General features: G+C 37.7%; 1 protein-coding gene across 2 annotated transcripts in view; it reads right to left on the bottom strand.

The window, feature by feature from the left end:
• il34 (interleukin 34) overlaps window positions 1-25102 on the bottom strand; it is a 61281-nt gene that overhangs the window by 23660 nt on the left and 12519 nt on the right. The gene's annotated exons all lie outside the window — the stretch shown is intronic.

Here is a 25102-nt window from a genome sequence, read left to right as displayed (position 1 = left end):
CAATCTTAAATGCAGTTTCTGATTCGGGGTTTGGCGACCACAGTCAAAATCCCAATGCATGTGTTACCCATGTATGCAGATTTGAATGCATCTGTTTTCAGTATAACCACATTGAGATACATCAGACATAGCACAGAAAAATCTGTCACAGATTATGACTCAATGTGAGGCTGACACGGTCCAAAGGATCTTGTTGCCAAGATGAGATTTTCCCACACGACAAGTATATTACCTGAAATTTTAACATGAAAGAAAAAAGATAATCTGTACAATATTGGTTATTTGTACTATTTTTCAAGTCATTGAAAAATCTACGCAAACTTTCAATTGGATTGAATTTCTGCCAACATCCATGCTTGTGCATTTTTGCTTACATGGCTCTGTAATTGTAATTGTAGCAGCAACTGATGTCTGGGAGCTGTGTTTTTGCCAAACATAGCGTTGTAAGTAGTATGCCAACGTTTGTATGCTCTAAAATAACAGTTAAAAAGTGCTACTTTAAAATTCCTCATTGGATCTACCGTAAAAGTGCTCCCAGTGGTCTTTTAATTATGATTATGCTGTTTTGAGACAAATACAATAGTTTTTGCAGAGCGGCAGGAAATAAAAATTCACCTCCGAGTTTTGGGCGGAACCATAAACATGGAGCAACTCCACCCCCCTTCCCCTCCCCGTTACTCAGAGCAGGGAGCTTGTGGAATGCCCAGCGTATTTTCTACGTCACAACAATTTGAACAAAGAAATACTCTGAAATGTAATTTTAAGCTTAATTTTATTTATATATGTCCTCCATCAGTAAAATGTCAGTAGAATATGTTAAAACACGATTTTCATCAGCTTATGGAAGGGAGCTATAGGAGCTCCCTTCCATAAGCTCCAACATCTGCTGACTCCCTAAATCCAGAAACTCCTGTCATTCGCCTTAAAGCCGTCTACAACCCGGCCCATCCATATTTTTTCAGTTTCCTCCACATGGTCACATTCTCCTGCTCCATCAGATCCTCATGTCCTCACATGACTATTCCCTCTGCCCTCCTCAGCCATAATGAGGGTAGGGGAGCAGAGCCTTCAGCTGCTCTGTTTCCACATTTTGGAACTCAGTCCCATCTCTCTCCACTTTTAAATCTGGACTGAAACTCACCTGCTAATTATTTACCACATTCAAATCGAATCATTTTGTCTTTTATAATGTTCTTACTCTCTTTTTTTAAATCTGTCAAATGTAGATAGATGTAGATGTAACTGACATAGTTCGACAAATATTTGTTTTAACTGAGAAGATTTTATTTTTACTTTGAGTTTTATTGCGAAACAGATTGTTGTTGTCATCAGTTAATTCACAAAGGACTAGAGAGCAACTGATGTTGCTCCTTTATCTTCCACAAATGGATTCTCCATTTATTATTAGCAAAGGAGAAAGCCTCACAGTAATCTGACGGCACCCCTTAACGACTCCCATGTGGCAGAAAATGAAATCCGTAATCATAACTTGGAGGGAGTCTCACTTGAATGTTTTGCATTTGAGCCGCTGTAGCTGCCAGAAATATTTGTTTACTTGTGAAGCTGTGGTTTAGCGGTGTTTCCACAGCTGTATGGGAAATCCAGGGAGCATTAATTTTCACTTACAGAACAAATGGAATACAAGACAGGATTACCTGAATAGGAATACAATTACAGATGATGCACCCATTTGGGTCAGGGCTGTCCAACTTCAGGCCTGGAGGGCCACAGTCCAGCTCGTTTTCCTGATGTTCCAGTCCTACCATCAGCTAAGATTTCCCCGTCCTACAGGTGATTTCCTGGATCAGGTGTGTTCCACCAAATAGAAAACTGCACTGACAGGGTTGTTGGTAAATGAAACAGGCGAGCAACCCTCAAGGCCTGAATGAGACACCTCAGATCTAAATCCATTTGATAATATACTTTGTTAAAGTTCTAGTACGATCATCTTTTTCTCTATTTTCAGGCTAACACAATTTCTCAGCAAAGCTAGAGGTTGACGTCATGAAATGGCGGCAACCACACGGAGCGAGAAGTGGTGCCTGAGAGACCGAGGTGTCTTACTTTCAGGCTGGAAAATGAGCAGCAAAAATAACTCATATTTCATTAAAAAATCGTTCTTAAGTGTTCCAAAAGTTACATATTATCATATATATGGATATAATTTACTCTCAAAGGCTTACAAAAAGCATGACATAGCCCCTTTAATTTATAGTGAACTAAATAAATAAGCATTTTTTTCAATCTAATTTTTCTTCTCTATATTTATTTTTTATTTTAGTTTAATATTTTCATATGTTTATAGGTTTTTTCCCAACACAATCCTTGTCAAATTTCTTTTTTTATTCTATTTGTAACACTTTATTTCATTTATTTTTAAAAAGCGCTTCTCATACGTTGCGCAACTCGAAGCGCTTTAATATTTAAAACAGAAAAAAACACACACACAATATTACAATAAAAACACAGCTCACCGTTCACCATTCCCACTCCCCTATTTTATAGAAAATAGAGGGCATTACAGCATTAAATTAAGGATTTTTAGCATTGTTTAAAATAATAGCCGATTTAGCACTTAGAACTAGATTCAGATTTTTTGCAGAATGGTCTTAAACTATCTTGAAACACTTCATAAATGAAGTTTTATCATTGGTTAACATGTCAAAATTATGTAAACGACCCAAAAAGCAGGAACTGAACACAATAGTGCATTTCTAAAAGTTGCTGAAGGTCTGTTAATTTATTGTTATGGACTGTATGTCTAGATGTGTATGCACATGCAAGCACTGTAAAGGGCCCTACCCTACATACTGAGCCGTGTCTGTGGTCAAATAAATACTTATTAGGGTTTATTGTGACATAATTCCTACTTATAGCAATAATTATTCACAGTGACTTTTTGAGGCTTCTTGTTCTTTCATATTACAACCCCTTCATTCTTAACCTGCTTTATTTTCATTTCCCTTTGGCGACGACTACAGTCTAAATTCATTTGTAAACGTTAGGTAATCTTTTTCTTTTTTTCCCCTCCTGTGTTTTTAGCTGCAAACCTCTCATTTTCGGTAAACAAAATCAGAAAGTAAAACGTTGGAAAAACCAAGGTCAGTCACCTTCCAGCCCCAGAGGATTCTTACACAAACATCAGGGAGGATCTCAGCTTGACCCAGAAGGCAAAGGGTAAAGAATTCCCTGAATTTTTTATTTAGGAAAGATCCGGGAGGACAGGCAGTGAAGAGGTCAAATGTCTAAACAGCACGAGCACCCTGATGCAGCCGTCTGAGGTAGCGCTGCTATAATTTGCAATTGGGTGACCCAAAATATACAGAGGTCATTTTCAAACCTAAACACCACTTAAACAGGACATTCAGGCTAAACAAAGTTAAACCTTTCTTAAAGACCGGCCCTGATGGTGTACGGAAAAAAAAAAAGACAAACTGAATGCAGCTGTAAGCATGCACATCAAATGAACTTCTACTAAAAACCTTTTTTTAACTCAAACTAAAACAAATTTCCATCACAAAGAGGAGAAGCAACAAAACTAGGGTTAACAGAAAATTTAAGAGCTGAAAATAAGCAGCACATAAATGTCGCTTAACGAATCAACTGCTTCCTTTTAGGCTCCATTTTTGTTACATAATCGTGAGCTAAGTATATGTTGTGAAATAAACATGTTGTTGCAAGAAGTAAGCTATACCCTGAACAAGACACCACCAAGATGTCAGAGAATCTCACGTTTGTAAAGGAGACCATGCAGAACTCTAAGTGGAAAAATGCAGCCAGATCTTTTTAGTATTTCAATGTTTGCTACTTATCTACAATAAAATATGCACACAATCACTAGAATAGGGGGATAAATCAAACATATGTTGCATTTTAAAAAAATGATGTCAGACTTAAATGCTAAACAATTATATATTGTAAAACAAAAAAATCAAAGCACTTCTAAAACACATATCCTTGTAAAGGACAGTAAGCCGGCTCTTACTAGGAAAAGAAAAACATAAAAAGGAAGATTTATAGTGCGATCTTTTAGATCGCCAAAAAAAAATTAATTTTTTTATGATTTTTGCAGCCTTTGGCAGCTCATTTTGTACTTATTGGAATCCCTTTTGAGAAAAAAACAAAACAAGAATGTGCTGAAGATGATGAAAGGGGCTTGGGAGTCTCAGAGCTTTTCTAACAAAATCAGCTGCATTTGCCTTTCCTATAACAGCTTGGGCTACTTTTATTTATGAGAGGAGAAAAGCTCTACACTTTTATGACAAGCCCAGATGACTTCCTGAGATTCGGACAGAATCTCAGTTTTTGATCGTGACATAGCGAAAGATTTGGCATAAACGTATCCGTCTGATTCACATCTTTACACTTCTGGCCTGTGTGGACAGTGTTACACATTCCACACAGTAGGGGGAGTACTACACTCATTTCATTGGTTTAACATTCATCAATAAATGGGAAAAGAGAGAGTTAGAAAAAAAGGACCTTTGAAGACACTGCCAACACAATTGACAATAACCTATTTGGAGCAAGGCCAGTTGGTGAGCCGGTAGAGCAAAAATGTTCATGCACAAGGAGCCATTAGTGCCGTTTTAGTGATAAGTGTGCGCTCCTTGCGGTGCAGCCTGACTGTCAGAAATTTGGAAATTAGACAATACCAGTAGTTGGTAAGCAGCCAGTGTTCACACCTTACAAAACGCTGGAGTGTGGCATTAGGAAACAGTATGACAGCATCACCCATTCATAAGTGCGTACAACTCACATCATTCTTACAAATACAGTAGGAAGACATTTGTTAGAGAACTAACAAATGAATTTGTGCGAGGATGTCTTCCTACTGTCAGATTTATCAATTTATCCAGGAAAACCACATTTGAGGCTAGACAGCTTCCAGATGTCGGACAATGTTTGTCTACAGCAGGGACTGCGACAGACGCTTGAAAAAAAGTCACTTAACTTAACCCCCTCCCCATCTTGGCTAGCATCCATTAACACTCTATGATGAAGTCAAGAAGTTACTCTTGAAGTGTTTTCTTAGCTTGTTTGAACCATTTCTGATGGCTTTTGTAAATTCTTTTGCTTCTCCCTTTTATGGAGCGGGCCAGAAAAAAAAAGAAAAGGTTGCATGAAACTCAGAAGGAAGTCGACAAAGACTTCTATCGTGCGTGACAAAATCAAGAACAGATAGTACAGAAATCCTTAAAAAAAAGTGGAAAGACATTAAATATAAAGGAATTCCTAATGACTTTATTAGAAAAGACAGACTAAATAAATTTACTAAAAGTTCAAATTTGATAGAATTACTGAAATCCAAAAACAAACTAACATGCAAACTAATGAAGACGGAACAATAAATATCTATAATTAGTACGAAGTAACAACCAAATTTTCTACAATGAAAGAGAAACATATAAAAGCCATTATGAAATGCTGATTCTTTAAGACAGAATTCCCTCTTTTCTCGTTTTCCTTTCCTTTTCTTTTTTGTAATTTGTTTGGTAAAATTTTAAAGCAGCAAAGAAATATTGACAGTGAATCTAACAGCTAAAAATTTTAACATTTGATGGTTTAGTCAGAGAAATCAAAAGTGTTTCACTATGAAACTGAATCTTAGTTAAAATGGCTTGCTGCATTCACACAGAAATCAGATTCATATTTCATATTTATATCAGCTATGCACCCTTATACACATGAATGTTAATACTATTACATCAGCAATCTTTATTAAGCAGGCAACAGGTCGCAGGAATTCCAAATGATTCAATCCAGAGTAGTCTTTGAAACAGAATATGTATGACTCTTTGCCCCCCATCCTTTGAGATGGGGGGGGGGGGGGGGGGGGGGGCTTTGCATGCAGCATTTGTGAAGCTTAATGTTGACATAATGATGAGTTCATGTATCTTCCAATACAACCCGAGAGATATGGAATGAAATTGCGCCCGTTTTCTTTGGATGCATTAAGTTCCATTGACAATATTTATATTCCTAATATTTATATTTTTTTTATTATTGGCTTATTTAGATTGTTTATAAATTAAATAAGTTAAATTTGGAAAACATTTCTGTGAGCCTCACAAAATTCCGTAGCATTTTGGACCACAGAATGAGCTTTCATCATTCACTTTCTGTAGCAAGTAAATAAATAAATAAAACTAGAGATGCTCTAGGTAGAATGTGCGGATATTTTCACATTTGTGTGGGCCGATACAGAAACATCTATCAAAAATCAAGTCAGCCCAAAGCAAAACCTTAGGGTAGTTTTGCCTTTGCAGCGTTCCATGTTGCAGCTCTCTGTTCCAACAGACGAGTGAATCCAGTCTGCATTTTCCTGCTTGGTCACTGTTTTGAAAGGCAGGCATCCGAAATGGGGGCAACAGAAGTAAAAAAAAAACTAAAAAAAAACAATCTGAGGTGGAGGTGGTGAGGTGGATGTTCTGAGGTTTCCCTGCCGTTGTTGCACAAGACCGTTTTTGCAGCTTTTCTCTGTAACAGCTGTTCAGTCTGCTCACTGAAAGTCTTCCTCTTTAAAGATGTTTGCTGGTAACTGTGAGTGGATGACAGTTCGACAGGTAATTTCTAGTCAAATCTAAAAAGATGCGGTAGAATAAAGGGTGTGGGCTACTGTTTAGTAGTGCAAAAAGACGGGGTAAGTGGCAGGTTGTTTCAATGTTGTGACATGTATTCCTCGTGCATTTAAAGCAGGACTACACTGGCAAGGCAAGTTTATTCATCTAGCACATTTTGTCTAACAAGACAATTCAGAGTATTTTAAATAAAACATAAAAAGTATTTTAAATAAAAATTAAAGGAGTGACCATTAAAATAAAAATGTAAAGAGAGTTTAAAAAACTGACTTTAAATCAAGGATAGATAAACAGTTCAGACATAAACTTTTAAATTCAAACTACCAGTAATCAAATGCAGCTGATAACAGGTGGGTCATTAACTAAACTGAGCGTTTCAGGTGATCTAGGATTTCTGGAAGTCTGTTCCAGATCTGTGGGACATAGACGCTGAATGCAGCTTCTCCATGTTTGATTTTGTCTATGAGGTGACAAAAGAGGAGGGAGCTCTTGCTGGTACATACTGGGTCAGGAGGTCAGTTGTGTATTTTGGTGCTAAACCATTCAAAGGTTTATAAACCAGCAACAGAACTTTGCGGTCTGTTCACTGGTAAAGCAACAGCCAGTGTAAAGATCTCAGAATTGGACTGATGAGGACTTGTATGTATAAGCTGCAGTTTCCCGATGGATTTTTTTTATTGTCCTGTAAAAACTCTGTCATAGTAGTCAAGTCGACCAAAGATGAACCCGTGAACTAGTTTTTCCAGGGGGGTATTCCAGGAAGCATGTTTAAGCTACCCTGACTTTAACCCTGAACTCCGGCTAAAATCCACCTGAACTTGCTTACTCTGGGTATGTCGGTTCCAAAAGACCGGATATGAGTTAGCGTAATTACGCTCGACTTGGTAACCCTGGGTTAATGCACGTGCACGGCAAGTACATAAAGACATTCTCAATGGATCACCGATTTTCCGGAGTCCCCGTGGAAACGCGTGGAGAAAAAAAGAGAGCCCTATACTCCAGTGAGACGGAGTCGGACATTAATGACGGCATATGAAGATTATATGTCCATTAAAAAAGTAATATACGGCTGCATCAGCAAAAGAAAGAGTTTCTGCTTGGAGAAAAAGAACGGACAAAGTAAATGCATGAGTTTTTATCTCATTTCCATTTTCATTGTGACGCATATATATATATATATATATATATATATATATATATATATATATATATATATATATATATATATATATATATATATACACACACACACACACTCATATAGCATATCCAACTTAAACAAATTAATTCAATTGGTAACAAGTAATTGGGATACATTTATTTATCCTAATTCATTACGTCTACCCAACTCAATATTCTTTTACAACTCAAATTTACATATTTATCTTACTAAATGTCATATTACTCCAAATCAATTAAATGTTTTTCCATCTTAACATATTGTACTTGTTGAACTCTCATATGTATAAGTTTGAGCCTGCAGATATTCTATTTTATAATAATAAAATGATTGAAACAAAATGGATTCTCAACATGGATTCTCAACATGATACATATAGTCATGCACCATTTCTCTAACTTTAACAGTACACTATGAAACAGTAGGGGTGCTATATAAACTCCTCATCCTCTCCCTCCCTCTCACTCGTTGTGCAGAAAGAATTAAACATAACAGAACAAATAACTAGGCAAAACACAGTAAAACAGCTACAACTAAACACATTTTTTCAAAAACCCACACTTAAACCCAAATCTGTCCAGACAGGCAAAGGGAATGGTATCCCACAATTCCTTGCGGTGCCGCTCTAACAGCAGCACCAAAGTTACACCTACTTAATTGAATTAATTTGACTGAAAGTAAAATAACTCTCTGATAACTACGTGTTAATTTTATGCTGATTTAACTAAAAAAAAAAAGAAAAGATTTATCTTAACTGAAGCAAATAATTAAGTTAGATCAACATGGTCTTATCACCCTCTCACGGTGGAAAAAGTATTTTCTGAGCTTATTCATCCACTAAATCATCTTCAAATGGACACGCCATGCTGCTTCACCTCTCTGAAAACAAACTAATCTTCAACTAAAACTGCTCCAGACCAGGTTATGCTCAGAGCATGAGTTGCTATGGCAACTTGACATACCCTGAAACATACCTCCATTTTTGGAACCGAAAGCTGAGGTTATCAACTTCCTTATCCTCAAAATTACTGTGGTAACTCACATAACCTGCTTTCTGGAATACCCCCTGGTCCTGTTTAAACATCAGAACTTTAATCCTTGAACTATTTTTAAGATGATGCAGGCTGATGTTGTTACTGCCTTAATGTGCTCAGCAAAATGTAGGTCTGTGCACATAACTAAACCCAGGTTTCTGGTCTGGTTGGTGGTTTTTAGATTGAAGTGGCGTACCAACCTCCAACATTTTTTTCTCTTTAGCCCCAAAAGACAATAACCTCTGTTTTGTTTTTGTTTAACTGAAGTTGTGGCACATCCAGTGATTAATGTCCTCAATGGATAGACCAAGAGCCTGTACAGGGCCTCTGGCTCATGGTATCATTGTAATATACATTTGTGTCATCTGTGGAGCTATGGTTTCTAATGTTATGGTTTTTCATCACCTATGCAAGTGGGAGCATTAGATGTTAAATAAAAGTAGCCCCAGGTTGGAGCCTTGGGGAATTCCACATGTTATTTTAGTTGGCTCAGATGTGAAGTTACCATTTGACAAAAAAATACTTCCTGTTTACAAAAATAGCATTGAAACCCACACAATTTTAACGTTGTTTGATAAATTTAGCGTGGTCAACTGTGAGACTTGTGAGCAGATATGCTAATGCTGGTACCAATATATATATTGTGTATACCTAAAAAAAAAATAAAAAAATAATGTTGCCACCTGGTGTTTGATAGAGTTTTTGCTGAAACATTCTCTCAACAAAGCAGAAATTTAAATGCCATTACCAGGAGACGTCCCAACATCACATAATCACAAACACATAGAAGAAGAAAAACCATCCTGACTCATTTAACAGTTCATTATAAAGATAAAGACCAACCAAACCACAAACTTTTTCAAAATGCAAATCAGTTGAGAAGCATGAGCACAGACTGTTTCTGCTCTCAGACAGACAAGGAGCCGTAAGCCAAATTGGAAACCTAAGAATTAGCATAATTGTGACGGTTTGATTGTTCCTACAAACCAAAACATGCTTACTTGCGCAAGCAGGGAAATGTTCCTCACATCACCACAAAAACTTCCATGAAACACACTGAGGAGCACAACAGTTATTCAGAATCTCATATACCATCTCCAGAATGTGCCAGAACAGGCCTAAAATCCAACAGATTCCTCACAGGAATATCCGTGTGTTTTCCCACAAAAAAACTTCCACCATGTGAGACTGTTAGTTTATATAATGCAATAGATATGCATCTCCATGTCTGATCCTGAACACATACCTCACCTACTTTACATTTTAAAAATTCATCTTAAATCAGACACATTTAGAGACTTTAATTTTTATTTATTAGAAAACTCATCCAATTAAACAAAAATATTCTGCATATTTTAGAGGAACACAAGTCAAGCCATAGTGACATGCACCCATACAGGATGCTTGACCTGTACGGATTCCGGTTTTGGGGTTCTGTGGCCCATGGAGGGCTGAAGAGAGGACTGGCTGCATTTTAAGGTGAGTGCACACATGCAGGTGATACATAAGTGCCTGTAGGATTCCCAGTCAACCTACGCTCTGTTTGTCTAATTTCCTCATTCCTAGCATTAAGGCTGCATCAATCCAAGTCCGGAGATTTTGGTTGATAGGAAAATAAAACGTTTATGGCAGATGTAAAACTTGAAAGGACGGACACAAACTTGATATACATACAGAACTAAAGTGTAACAACAAACTTTAAAATATTAATAAAATCGGAAACTGAGTCTTTGACTGACTTTGGTTAATGGAGAAAAAAAAGTTTTGTCACAGATATAAAAATAATTCTAAACGATTGAAATAGATTTTGATGTGTATCGATCTAAATTACTACATTTTCAATAAAATAATCTTACAATAAAACATTTTTTTTTAAATTATTAGACAATTCACAAGTCCAGTTGACAGCAACGCCGTTTTTGTTAACTTTTATTGGAGGAATGAAATCCAGGTTTCAGTTTTCTTTAGTAAAGCTGAAAACTTGATGTACTTATATTTAAATATAAGTACAGCAAGTTAATGTAAACTCATATATTCTATTTCAATGGAATTCAGAGGAATATTCTAAAAAATTTTGCAGCTTTCTCTGTCTCTGTTACTGAGCATTATTATTGTGCCCTGAGTAGAATAAACATATTTGAGCATTTGGACACACGGGATAAGAAAGCTTATCTTTCTTCAAAGCTGCAGAATACTGATGCAGGGACGGATAACTGCAGGTCCTGAGGGCTGCTCTGCTGCACCTCGCCATCACAGCACCTGATTGGTTGAGCACACTTCACAGGTAATCAAGGGCAGGTAAGACAGAGTTTTTCTGAGGTCTGCAGTCCTGCTTTAGTCTGATCAGTTTCAATTTTGTCCTCATCAGTCTGGAAGCAATAGATGAATTTGTTTTAGCATATTATCCCACGTTTTAAATTAATAAAAAAAATGTTACAAGAGGATCAATTCATTTAAAAAAAACAACAACTTTGTTTTCATGCAAAAATGAGGACCAGGATTATGCTGTGGCTTCTTATGGAAAGCTGCACATTACGCGCCATCTGGAAGTGTTTGAATGTAAAGAGTGGAGAAATCACTGGAGGAGGGAAAATAGAGAGGCAGGCGTTGAGGGCTACTCATCACCTTGATTCACAGCTGCATGCATGACCTTTAGGAAGGCCGAGTGATTCACATATCACTCACCTTTTTACATTTTTAATCACTGTTAGTGATTCAAACTGCTGCGGTTTTGAAAGATCGAGCAGCACAACACGTTTTTCGACTCTTGAACTTGCAAGTCAGAACAAGTCAGTTCTACCTAAAGGAACATACCAGTTACTGCATCAATTGCGAACAAAGGAAAAATTTGAACTCCAGGTTGGGAGCAATTTTGTATGGAGTAGAAGCCGCAAAACAATTGAATATGAATTATACAAGTGTACAGGGATTAATAGTCTCCACATGAAGAGTCCTGATGCTTGATTTGCTTTGCCTCTGAATCATAACAGCTTCTATACATCTGTCAAGAATCAAATAATTATAGGACCAGAGCAAAAGTGAGAAGCTGCATAGAGCTGCAAGCAAAATTCAGCTGTACCTGTTGTATGCAACACAGCCTTTACCCATAGACCAGGGGTCTGCAATCTGTAGCTCTTGAGCCACATGTGGCTCTTTGACCCCTCCATAGTGGCTCTCTGGTTAAAGAGAAATAAAAGGTTTTGGTTTTAATAAGTAACTGTAAAGTCAAATTTTAGTAAGTAGTACAGTAAGTAACCCAAACTTCATTCAAGTCATTCACAAATGGTTGAGGGACAGTACACATCAAATCAAATTATGTGGAGGTAAGTACGCACAACTAGGAATTAAAGCGCACCGGATTATAAAGCAGATTTTCTATTTTGGAACAAATTAAAGGATTGAGTGCACCTGTGAAGCTCTGATTTCATTTTAATTTGTTAGATTTACATATTTCTGGCTGAAATGCACCAACAATAAATTAAATATATTTTTAATTAATCACTGCTGACATTACACTATACCTACTACTACAGTTGCTGCATTTAGATGATCATGTGCGACACAGGGTGTCTTTTATTTTGAAAGGAAGTCACGTCAACCTCTGTCAAAAGTTATAAGCGGCTGGGTAGCTCGGTTGGTAAGGCGAGAGGCTACAATGCAGGAATCCAGGGTTGATAGGGGGGATAAACAATGGTACTGGGTCAATTACCATATCAATGGCGAGCAATGAACATCACCCAGTGAGGGCCCTTAGGCAAGGCCCTTAACGCTACTGCCTCCCGAGCGCAGTTAGGCTGCAGCTCAACGCTCCCCACGGGGATGGGTCAAAATGCGGAGAAGAATTTCCCCATTGTGGGATAAATAAAGTATCAATTATCAATTATCATTATCAATTAAAGGAAATGAAATGAAATTGGACAAAGACTATTTTGTCTTCAAATTGTTGTTTTATTTATGCCAAAAACACCACAGTTCATTGATATTTATCATAATAGTAATAATAACATAAATACAAATCAAGGTTTTATTTTTCTAAATGGTGAAGTCAGACTTCGTGGCTCCTGCTGGGATGTTGTCAGTGAGGAATCGACCCAAATGGCTCTTTAAGAGCTGAAGGATGTAGACCCCTGCCCAGAGACACTGAGTCAGTGTGTGTGTGTGTGTGTGTGTGTGTGTGTGTGTGTGTGTGTGTGTGTGTGTGTGTGTGTGTGTGTGTGTGTGTGTGTGTGTGTGTGTGTGTGTGTGTGTGTGTGTGTGTGTGTGTGTGTGTGTGTTGGGGGGTTGGAACGCGGCTGGTGCAGAGCTGACACAAAAAAGCTGGTTACACCTGGTATTTTACGTGGCTGATCCAGGCACACTGACAGACGTCTGTCCACAAGCTCATGTTTGTCTTCATGCTGCTCTTCCACATGGATGTTTTAAGCTGCTGCTTCTGATCTCACTTCCCCTTCTTTTTTTTGCAAAAGTAGAAAAAAGAGCCTTAACTCTGCCAAACAACAAACAGGACATTTATGGCAGTTTTGCGGTAATGTTGGGTTAGGGGTGTAAGGGGCTGTAAGCTAGTGGGAGAGTGTGTAAACAGAGAGCTCTCAGGAAGGGGGTGCAGTTGCTTCATACCAACGTTGCAGCCCACAACTCAGAGGCGAATTTCTAATTAACTCCTGCCGCTCTGCAGAAACTGTCCCCGAGAACGATGCAGGTTTTTTGATTTTGGCTAAAAACTTCACATTCATATTTAAACGACCACTGGGAAGGCTGATACAATAGATTAAAGGATGATCGGAGTGGGTCTTCAAGTTCAGCACTTTGAGAATTCGCCAATTCTTCAACACAAACCTTGTGTTGCAACTGTTAACCATTGAAATCTGCTGCCTAAAACTGCAGTTTTTAGTTTGCCTCCAAACGTCTCTGCAGACGAGTTGTTGAAGTCTCAAGGACTCCAGAGAACAGTTTTAACCCAGCTCTCAGCTGCTTTGTTTGGAGTTGATACCAGTTCAAACCGGGCTTTAGCCATGGATCACAGAACGTTTGTTTGGACTTCCAAGTTCTACTCTAAGGCAACCAGAAAATTAACAAAACATGGAAACATCACCGGTCCTAAGTGGGTGGCTGGTCATTATGTATTAAGTGCATGAAAGCTGCATGGCCCGAACGCTCCTTTGATCCCCCCCACATTGCGCCTTTAAAGTACATTACGGGATCCTCCAGGATCTGTGTGCGTAGCTGGAAGGGAGACTGAACTTTGGGTGTTCTCACTCACACCTTCAAGCAGCCTCAACTTGACAGTTTAAAGAAGAAAGCCAAAGCTTCTCAACAGGAAGCTCACAGGAATTAATGTTTCTAAAGTCCTTTCATCTAAATGTTGCACCTGACAGCAAAAACAGACACAAAAACAACAATTAGAAAAAAAATCATTAAGCAAAATATAGTGATGTCAGTGAGTTTTTTGCAGATCTGTGGGAGAGAAAGTGGTGTTAGGTTAAAGGATGTGTTCACTTGCAACAAAACAGATTTCCATAAACAGGGAAGGACATTTACTTTTACGCTCAATTTTCGAGTTAAACGCCCTAAGACCACTAACATGCATGGCTCCTCTTTGAGGCTTTTCTCCAAATCTGTTTGTCATTCAACCATGTCGCTTCTAGTTTTGTTTGATCCCTGACATCACCTTCCTGGTTCTGCTCTAAATCCGTGTTTTCAACAGAAAAGAGAGAAGAAGAAAAAAGGGGGGAACTAAAGGGGAAAGAATGGAAGCACTTTGAAATTCAAGAATGCTTCACGGACATATCACAGGGTGGATCTGAAAGTTTTTTGCTTTTTTTCTGAGGAGAAATTTCTGTTTTGGAGCTGAAACAATGTTTATAGAAACCTTATGCAGCCTGAAACAGCACCAGCACGGACAAATAACTAGTTTACCATTGTTTCACTCCAGAAACCTTTTCATCCTTAAAAACAGAAATACAAAATAATATCAACTCCTGAGTAAATCTTTTATCATATATTAAAGAATGTAATTCCTAAACAAAGTCTGTTGATCAGAACCATCTGCTGTCCATTTCTCCACAATGTTTTTAAATCTGAAAGAGGCAAAAAAATTATTACAGCAGGACCAAAGTTACTGTAACACTTCTGTGTCCGCTGGGATGCAGTGGGTGATTTAAGATATATATTTTTTACTTAAGCTTTCTTAATTAAAATACTTTTACTACTTTACATTCACCGGCAGAGGCATTGGTACCAAATATTTACAGATGTAATGTAAGTGCTCCCCTCTTTTGCAGCACTTATTAGCTCCAAGAAGTTAAATATTATTTTTAGAGGATTAGCGGCAGATTAAGACTGTGATGTTTCGTCAACTTTTTATTTTTTATTTTATTTTTTTAAACTTATCCTGTCCAGCAGTTGAGCAAACAGAAATGAGCTGAAGGCCTCTTATGTTGGGTGGTATGGTTGGGTATGTAATATTTTGACACACAAGGTGCATATTTGTATAAACCCCTTTTGTATTTTAGGCTAAACTGTATTTATATTAATTATATTTGCATGTGAAAAGAAAAGAGAGAGAGTTGAATGTTAGAGATGGAAGATAAAGGTGAAAAAAAGGGTTGAAGAATTTGAAGGATGAAAGAATAGTAGGGGGTAGATTCACATAGAGGTAAACAAGTTGCCTAAGATTTATCATTGTTACTTTCAAATGTAGACATTTTTCAAAAGGACTAGGCCTGTGCCAAAAGGGGTGGGCCTGTCCCATAAGAGTCTGGCCTGTCCCACAAGGGTTGGGCCTATCTGCTCAGCAATGCTGCAAATCCTGACTGAAGCCTTTGTTTCATACCATACTGTTTGTGAAAGCTCACCAAAACTGGTGAGAATTACAGACGTATAAACTAGACCAGTGTTTTTCAACCAGTGTGCCGCGGCACACTAGTGTGCCGTGGGAGATGGTCAAGTGTGCCGTGGAAAATTGCCCTCATTAACTGATCTAAAAGCATTTCCCATCTCCAGGAAATCAGCTCTTTGTTCATCCAAACAGGTCCTGATAAAACACTGAGTAGTTAGGACTATAAACGATCATAAAATACTTTTTTCTTTGTGTTTATTTGATTCTATTGAAGACATTTTAATAAGAATGACGGTAACGCGAAATAGCTGCAGCTATAACTGTGTAAGGAAAAGTCCCGCAGCTTTTACTGTCTCCACGACTCCACCAATCATTCTTGAAGGCTTAATCACATGTCATCAGTCTGACCAATCAGAAGTGGTTAAAGTCTCCACTTCCTTGTTCCAATTTCGCTCATAACTCACTCAGTTCCGACAAAAACACCAGCTAAAGCTCGTCTTTAGCGGTGTAACTTTCCACAGAATCCGGTATCAGACCGTGGAACAAGTGAACAAAACCATGAAGCTCAGAGACGCGAGTCTTTCTGCCGTTTTCTCGCAGTTTTCACACTACATCTCCCATGATGCATTGGCTTAATGAGTCGTCCTTCTTACACGTCTTGAAAACACAACAAACATACAGTTTGTATGTAACTTAACTTTTATTACATCTTTTAGAAAAACATCTGCAACTTCCTGCTTTTTCTGTCACAATTATCACAAAAATGCACGTCAGATTGCCGGGGGGGGGGGGGGGGGGGGGGGGGGGGGGGCTGTACATCAAAACAGACTATGAGTTTCTGCTTTTTTTTTTTTTTGGATGCTGGTGTGCCGCGGGATTTTTGTCAAGGTTAAAGTGTGCCGTGGCTCACAAAAGGTTGAAAAACACTGAACTAGACAGATAAACTGTGGCGTCGCCCATTGGATTCTGGAAAATTTAGATGAAGCTGAAAGTGGGACAGGCACATTGACAGATCTTTCCTCCTCCCAACTTAGTGTTCTGAAAACAACACTTGGGCAGGAAACAATAGGTTCTGAAACTCTGATAGGACCCGTCCATCCACCTACCAATCAAAAATAAATACATACATAAACTACATCTAATTATGTGCAGATATCAATAAAAATGCTGATTAAAAAAACCCAACCTCCATGAATAGAAAACAAAGAAGTAAATATCCAAAACTTTTCTGATTCCAGGCTGTTCGTTTTTCTTGGTTGCAAAATAAGACTTTTGAACAGGAGAGTAGATGGGAAATTGCTCCCTTTTGACACCAGTCTTCAGGGCTCTTTTTGGGCCGCTGCCACATTTTATACTTCCTGATTTACATTACACGTAAGGACAAAAGATAGAGGCTTGGTGCGGACCAAACAAGCAAACTCTAGTCCACTAAAAGTAAACGACACAAGTTCAGTAAGTGAACTCGGGAGCAATTCAAAAACTGTGTGAACGCAAACAGATTGAAGCCGACAAAAGAGAAGATCAAAGAGGAAGTGGTGTAAGCACCTTGCCTTCAGACAAGAAACAAAACAGCATACATTTGGAGGAGTCTGAACTACAATAATATTGAGGAAATCTCTGAGCCTGTAATAAAGTAGGAGAATGAGCTGGAAAATGTGTTATGGTCAGAAAACTCATAAGGATTAGCAGTTGAACTCTGTCCTTGTTCGTCCACTTTCCTCATTGGAGCTCCTATCAGAGTAGGACCTGACAATAAGTTAATTTGTGTTTGGAAAAGTCACCAAGAATCCAAAAATGACCAGAAACAGTAAGACATTGGTGTTTCTACAGTCATGTTCTATTTGCAGTGAAATAAGATGCAGATTCACTACAAAGCAACTTTAAATATTAAAGATAAATCTTTAAAGTTGAATGTGTAGAATTTCTGCCTCCAGCCAACATCAAGCTTGTGTTTGCAGGATGTAGCGGTCAGGTCCACCTGTTGAATTTCTACAGAATGTCACAGATTTCCCCATAATTATCTTCCTTTAATTGACTTGTTGCATTGTTGCATAGGAGAATTTTTTTTTTTCCACTTCCAACTTGGAAACTTGAATATATTTGAGACGTTCTTTTATAGGTTTTCTTAATGTCTCATAATCAGCACTTTTATTACATTTGCAGAGGTCCTTTGCAAAACCTGAAATATGTGACAAAGCACAAAGGATTCCATTTTTCTGTTTGCTGTGAATCACATGGTTGGTAAGTTAACCAACAGTATAGATTTCTAGTTAGTATTAGGAGTTCATGCTTACTTGTACAAATCAGTTAGCTTCCTTTCAATATTATATTTAGAGAAACGTGACTGAGGTATTTAGGACGTAAAAGGCTTTTGGGGAATTTAGTCGGCACGACTTCAGCTGAACAAAACATGCTTAAAAAGAAACAAATGCTCCAAGCAAAGAAAGAAATGTTCGAAAGCCTATTTCGAACCCCAAGTTCCGTATTTAAAAAATGAGGTTTGAGCCAAGATTTGCAGTTTTTTTTTAAACAATGCTGCTTTTCCGTGCTTCAGTAATTCATAGATTTATAACAAGCAAATAACACAACTAAATTAAGAAAGTGGATGAGGAAGCTACAATTCATGCTCAAGAAGACTTATAAACATTCTGACTGGTCTTCCTGAACAAAGAATAAAAAAGCGTGTGGATGTGGTGGTTCTTTAGCAAGGATGTAGATTTTTATCTGGTTTTTGTTTTAATATGTTCATCTTTCAACAAAAGACGTTTTTCAGGTTGTGCTTGTTTCACTGCAGCTCAATCCAAAGGTCTCCTGCTGGTTTGCTGCACTCAGTTTGCAGCGTTTCTATACTATTTTTGAGTGTTGGTGTAGAGTTTATTTCGCCTTTTAAAGTTCTTGAAACGTTAAATGTTGAAGAAATATAAAGCATCATCATGAAGTAGAAATTGTTTTTAGACAGAAGGATTGACTTCTTTTTTTTTTTTTTAATCTGACCTTTTGCAAAGAAAAGTGAAAATATGTAATTGCAAAAAGAAGTATGGAAAACTCTGAACCCTGTTTTTATCACTTGCTGCCAACAACAACCTTTTTTCAGTGTTCAATTTCTGTTTCCACCAATCCTGTTCAAAGAAGCTGCACAGCTGGATCCCATTAAAGCAAGTTTTCAAAAGGAGGCACGGATTCATGGTGTAGAGGCCTCCTGGTCATCCCAGCAGTCGCATACAAATATAGACAAACAGGTTAAAGCTCGCGTAGGTGTCAGATTTAGGTCTCACTGTTTGCATGTTGCTGTGTTTAGGAAAGGAATGCAGCAAAGGATCGTCTGAGAGTCAAAAAGAACCATCAGAGCTGGAATTAATAAAAAAGAAAAAAGAAAAAACAAAACAAGATGAAGCCATCACAAAAAAAAGGGGGGGGGGGGGGGGGGGCTGCTGAAGCGTTGACAGATGAAACGGTTCTACCAGGCTGTTTGGACCAAAGAGACCACCACAGGAAGAAGTGTCTTCCATCCTGATTCAACTGTGCTCACAAAGCTGGTAAAGAACTCTCTCAGCAGTAAACCGAGAGGTGAAAGTTCAATCTAGACCTGAAAACAATGGAGAAAGAAAGCAAACTGATACTGAGGAAGCAACAGCGGAAACATCCATTTTTTCCTTTTTTACCAGGTTGTGTTTATACAAGCTAAATATTTATTATTCATTTGGCATTTAAAACTATAACTTAAAAAAACCTTTGACAGAGAAACTTTTTTTTTTTCTTGATGATAAATTTCATTTTAAACAGCATAAACAAAATGTTTAAAGGACATGTTGGCTTCAAAAATAAAAACCTGGGATTTTTTAGACTGTTTTGTGGTTAAAAAAAGTGTTTCATAATTTATTCAGGTATTGTTTGCAGTGCTGTAAAGACAAGGGTGATCATATGTTTAGTGCACCCATCCCTCTCACTGTTGTTGACCTGACTTGGTCGACGCAGCTTGTGATTGGACGTCTTTTGGTTTGCATCACATTTACATAAAAAGGCAAAGACAGTCGAGACACAACAGCAAATGAAGCTGACAAAGTTGAACAGAAAATGATCAATTTAACTTGACTGATTTCTACCTCTTAACCAAAATAATCTTGTTCATATCTTGTTTTTAAATAATACGGCTGTTTCTAGATTTTCCGATACGTAGCTGTATCTTTTACATCCCTATTCTTTAGACATTTATGAAATCGGAACAAAAACAAATTGCTGCCAAATGATGTTCCAAATGTATAGGTTTCTATTGACACAAGGTGTGTTTGTATGACAATGGATGAGGGCTGAAATGTGATTTACAGTAACATTTTACTAAAATTAACAAGTTTTGTGTTGATGACTTTTAAAAACATATGAAATGTATGCAGCCTCATCCCGTCGTACAATTCATTATCCATCTGAATACTTGGAACAGGGAAGAAATTATATTTTATCTTATCACTTACTGCTTACCTAATGTTTAAATTGACTCCGTGGTTGCTAGAATTTCTCACGAATATTTTAAATCACTAAACTTTTTATGATTTTTTTGACCTGGCTTGATAATATAAAAACACCTAAAGGATTGTCACCACTACTTCTTTTTCCTAAGTAGGAGGCAACATAAGTCATGATTGACATTTGATTGGTATCTTTATTCTTTACATAAATTAGATGAAGAGTTTAACATTCATAATAACCTCTGAAGTGGGGTAAAAACTACATTTTTTATGACATTATAGTTCAGTAGCAGTTTAATCACACATTCATACTTTTGTTTCCACTGTGCTTGACAAAAAAATAAAACCCATATAATGCGTCCCCTTTGATGTCCATGCAAATATAAACTTGCATTTGATTTCAAAATGCTACCTCAGTGTCAGTACATGTGCCCAACAGTCAAAATCTATACGATCCATCGATTTCCAAGTGAAAATTTGCATTTGGAAGCAGACATTTCTCCAGTCCTTTGGTTGCATTTGACAGCTTACCATGACAAAGCATTTTTGAGTGACACATTCTGTGAGGAAAAACCCTCTTAGCATGGCATTCAAGAGCATCACAGCTTAAGTCCTTTAGGTTGCTCACAATTAGTTACAGCTGGAATAGAAACACCTGTTTGGTGCTTGATAGACTTATCCAGAGACTGGCAAACAAAGACACAGTGCCTGGCATTCCACTGGTCCCATCAGGGGTCAGACATCTAAATAAATCTCCAGCCCACTGTCTTCCCATGATTTCTCCAAGAACAACAAAGTGTGAGAGTTTGCCCTCAGGGGAAATGGATGAGAGGCTGAATCTGTCAAAAAAAAAAAAAAAAAAACAGATGGCCTTGAGGTTGGCCCCTGGTTTCGGTTAACGGTTTTAGTTGGTGAATTAACAAGCGAATGATCAGGTAAACCAACGGCATCTTCGACTAAATATGTTCGAGACAAGTGCAAAAGTTAGCAGGAACCTAAAATGACAAGATTGCTGATAGACCAAGAGGATCATTCACAGTGCTCTAGATTTGAACTGTATCGTTAAGTCCTTAGCCGCAAACAGGAGTTTGCCCCAGAGGCATGAAATGGTTAGGGCAGCTCCTGGATTGATGTGTTGCCTCCTGAGAGGCAGTTGTGTTCTCATTAGCAACTCTTGTCTTGTGCTGACATCTGCAGGACTCCCCATACGAGTCATTCCCTAGATGCGTGCAACATTTTCATTTAAAATGTTATTCTTAAAAATGCAATTACAGAACTAATCAGGTACCAAGTACAAAATACCACTAGCCAATATTTGACACCTAAATGGCAAATATCATTTTTATGTCCAATGCTGATTATTAAGTAACAATGTCATTGCTTTTTACTTGAGTCAACATTTTTGCAACCGTTATTTACATTTTCTACAACAGTATATACAGTAAAACATAACATTGAATATTGATACAATTTTTAAATCTGGACAGAAAACTTCTACTAATATTTATCAATAATTTTCTGCTCTGGGTTGACATGACCATGAATGTATAAGTGCTTCTACTGAATGACAATCTGCTTGTTTACCTGTTTGTAAGATTTACCTCCTAAAATTTCTCATTCATGCCCGGCATGACTTAAATATTTCTCTGCTGTGACACACTTGGCTCAGGTGACTTTGACTTGCTCGTTTCCGCTCATCAGCCCTGCTTTAAAGCAGGTGTGTCGGAATAGGAGAACTCGTAAAAATATGCAGGGGGTGGGACCTGCATCACCACGGTTAGATGCATTGCTTTAAATCCCAGTTATATTTCAGAAATGTCCATAAAAAGTTGTTGGATCTCAAAATGCACTGGGTTTGGGGACAAAAGCCTCAAACTTACCTAGAAGGAGCTGCATTTCCAGAAGAAAATGCAGCGTTAAATGCTACATTGCTGAATGAAAATGAAAGGGTAATAATTGGCACAAAAAAGATTGAATAAAGAAATGATCAAAGTTGATCATAAATAAAGTGAAAACAGCACAATAACAAAAAAGATACTTTTGTAAGAGATGCGACCGCCAGGTATCGCAATCTTGGGTAGGGGGTTGTTATTTAGAATTGATTTTATGTTTATTATGTGTTTTGTATATTTTATTTCTATCAGAGTGGGATCTCTTTCAGGTGCGGTGCTGGTAAAGGTGCGGCTCCCATTGGACCCAAGTGGATGGAGGCTTTTAAAAGCACCGTGTGGACCTCCGGCCTGTGAGAAGGGAGCTCTGCTGCAACCTGTCTCCACTGCAGCTTGGTGCTCTTCTCCACCGGTTATTTAGTCTGTGTTGCACTTTGTAGTTCTTTTTGGGTGGGTTCAGGCCCACTCTGTGTAGTCTTTGTTTGGTGTAGTCATGTTTAAGTGAAGCTGTAGGGGTGAACTGCCATTTTCTTTCGCATTATGTTAGTCTAGGTTATGTTAGTCTGTTTGTTAGTCTAGGAAGGTTAGTGTTTTTTTTTTTGCCATTGTCTCTCATTCACAGGTAAGATTTCAGATTTTAGTTAGGTTGGTTGGGTTTGTTTGATGTTTTGGCCTTGGTTCACCCTGAAGCCTTTTGGCTTCACCTTTAAGTTATTGTTGTTGCTATTCATAAATTTGTAAATAATGATTTTTGCATGGTGACAATCTTTTGGTGGAATAGCATGTTTTAGTTTTTTGTTTTATTCGTACCCCTTATTAGAATAAATTTGTTAAAGCCAGTTTGTAGAAGTTTTCTGTGTGTTTTTGGCATTTGAATCAGGGTAAGGTTTAAACCCTGCAAGAGCAAAAACATGTCTAGTGTTCTGTGGGTCATTATGAACTCAGTGAGTGTTCTTGCAAAAAATAAAATAAAAATAAATTTCTAAAAAAGGAGTCAACATCAAGTGTATCCCTTCAAGCAACAACAACCGTTTTCAAAATGGAGACACCTTGCTTCCGCACAAATATGTTTCATTGCCTTGAAGCAGTGTTATGCAACAAAGATCAAAACAGAGAACATAATTATAGATCATAGATCAAAACAAAACAGAGGGCATCTTAGGAGCAATAAAAATGAATACTCACTAAAATAACTCAGGAACGTCAACAAATTCTGAAACAAAGACTAAAAAACTCCTTAAAATTACTGACATAAATGATCAGATGCAGGCTTGGGCTTGTATTTTTCAATGTCATGTCTTGTTAATCTTCATGTAGGGAGACATTGCTGTTGCTCTGTGTGAAACTTCATAAGACTCTTCTTCCATGCTGTGAAACAGAGGTTCACATTGCATTTTTATTAAAATCATTTATAGCGTTTTTGTGCAGAAACTCTGAATTTTCCTCTTTTTCTGGCCGCTTCTGGCCAGTCTGATAAGTTTTCCAAACCAAAGATGTTAAAAAATCCAGTCCTCGTGGACCTGCGCTGCTTTGTTTACAACACTTGCATCTTCATTTTGGCAGAACAAACCTGATCCAGGTAATAAGCAATAGGAAGGGAAAGAATATCCAAAGGACAGTTGCAGGTTAGGACAAAACTATCATTTTTAACCAGGAATAGGTGGCATATGTCATTGCTTCTCGTTTTATTTTGGGCCACTTTTTTGCTTTAAACTGAACCAATTCAGCAGGTCCTAATGTGGTGAGCCAGAATTCAGAGATCTTTTACAACCATAACAAATACGATTTAGCAAGAAACCTAAAAAAATAAAATAAAGTGCATTTTCTCTGGAGGACTGTTAGTAGTGATGGATTATTAGAAAAGAAGAATAAAAGAAATTACAAAAATCACAAAAGGAAACCCCACAATGATGAAAGCTAAAGAAAAATAACCCAAAAAACAACTTCTGAAAATTATTTTTATACCAAGCAAGTCAAAGTTTATTTTTCTTTTATAAGTCTGAAAGTAAAAACACACAAAAACAGAATAATAGCAAAAATGTAAAACATTATTTTATGTCTTTATTTTATGTCACATGGGTTGATTCTCAACACAAAGGGTCAGAGTCGTTTGTTCTGAGACCCTCTAACACTCGGGGGAGATTTGGCCACACACAGTTTAAGGCGTTCCTTATGTTGAGGAGGATAACATTTCACCTAATGGAACACATTTGTAGCACCACTTCTTTTGGGACACTTTCATCCAATATCCTGCAGATGATCGTGTTCTGTTGAAGGCCCTCTTTGTGAAACTCAAACTATCAGCAGATAATGGATCCCATGAAGTGCTCCTTATGCGACAAATCATCACCCTCACAATACGTTTCCATCATTTTAAGTCATAAATTAGCTTGATGCGTGTACTTTCGCTGACTCAAAGCTTACTTTCCGTATCCCTTGATGGAGCAGCAGGCATGCCCTCAGGAGTTTTCTGGAATTATCCACACTGTCTGCTCTGAGGGACTAAACTCAAATGGGGAGGGGGCTTAAAAACTGTTGACAGTTAATAATATAATCACAATATTCTCATTTAATATAAGTCATATCAAATGTCGAGTATACTTAATGGATCCTCAAGGAGGAAAAATTAATAATCTTTGAAAAGGAAGATGCATCCTTTTCACAAAGGGTTGGATTTTGAGTAACTGTTTACACAGACATTTATAAATAGAAGTTGAAATGAACAGATTAAAAATAGGCCTCATAGAACACCCAAGATAAAAAAAATAGTACTAAAAAAAGCTGTCTCCTGACAGCTCTAAAATACAAACACTTCAACTTTGAACAGCAATGCAAAAACTTTAAGACATTGCCAAAACCACTTAACGTCATGCTCATGGATAGTGACTGGCTGCACCTCAGTGCCAACACACAAGAACATTGAGAAACTCCAGAAAGCTCAAAGATCTAAAAGAACAGAGGATGGCGATTTGCACAACTCAGACAGGTCCCTCAGAGCCAATTCTCAACATTCCCAAATTTAAAGTTGAAACAGTTACACTCAAGTACATGGTTTCCGAACTGTAGCCACTTTGCTAAAATCATGAAAGAAGAACTGAACTGTCATCTTTAACAGGC

This window comes from Oryzias latipes, chromosome 6, assembly GCF_053564925.1.
Source record: "Oryzias latipes strain Hd-rR chromosome 6, Olatipes_Hd-rR_3.1".
NCBI classification, from domain to species: Eukaryota; Metazoa; Chordata; class Actinopteri; order Beloniformes; family Adrianichthyidae; genus Oryzias; species Oryzias latipes.
The sequence above is the reverse complement of the archived record's forward strand: the minus strand, read 5'-3'. Positions and strand labels throughout refer to the sequence as shown.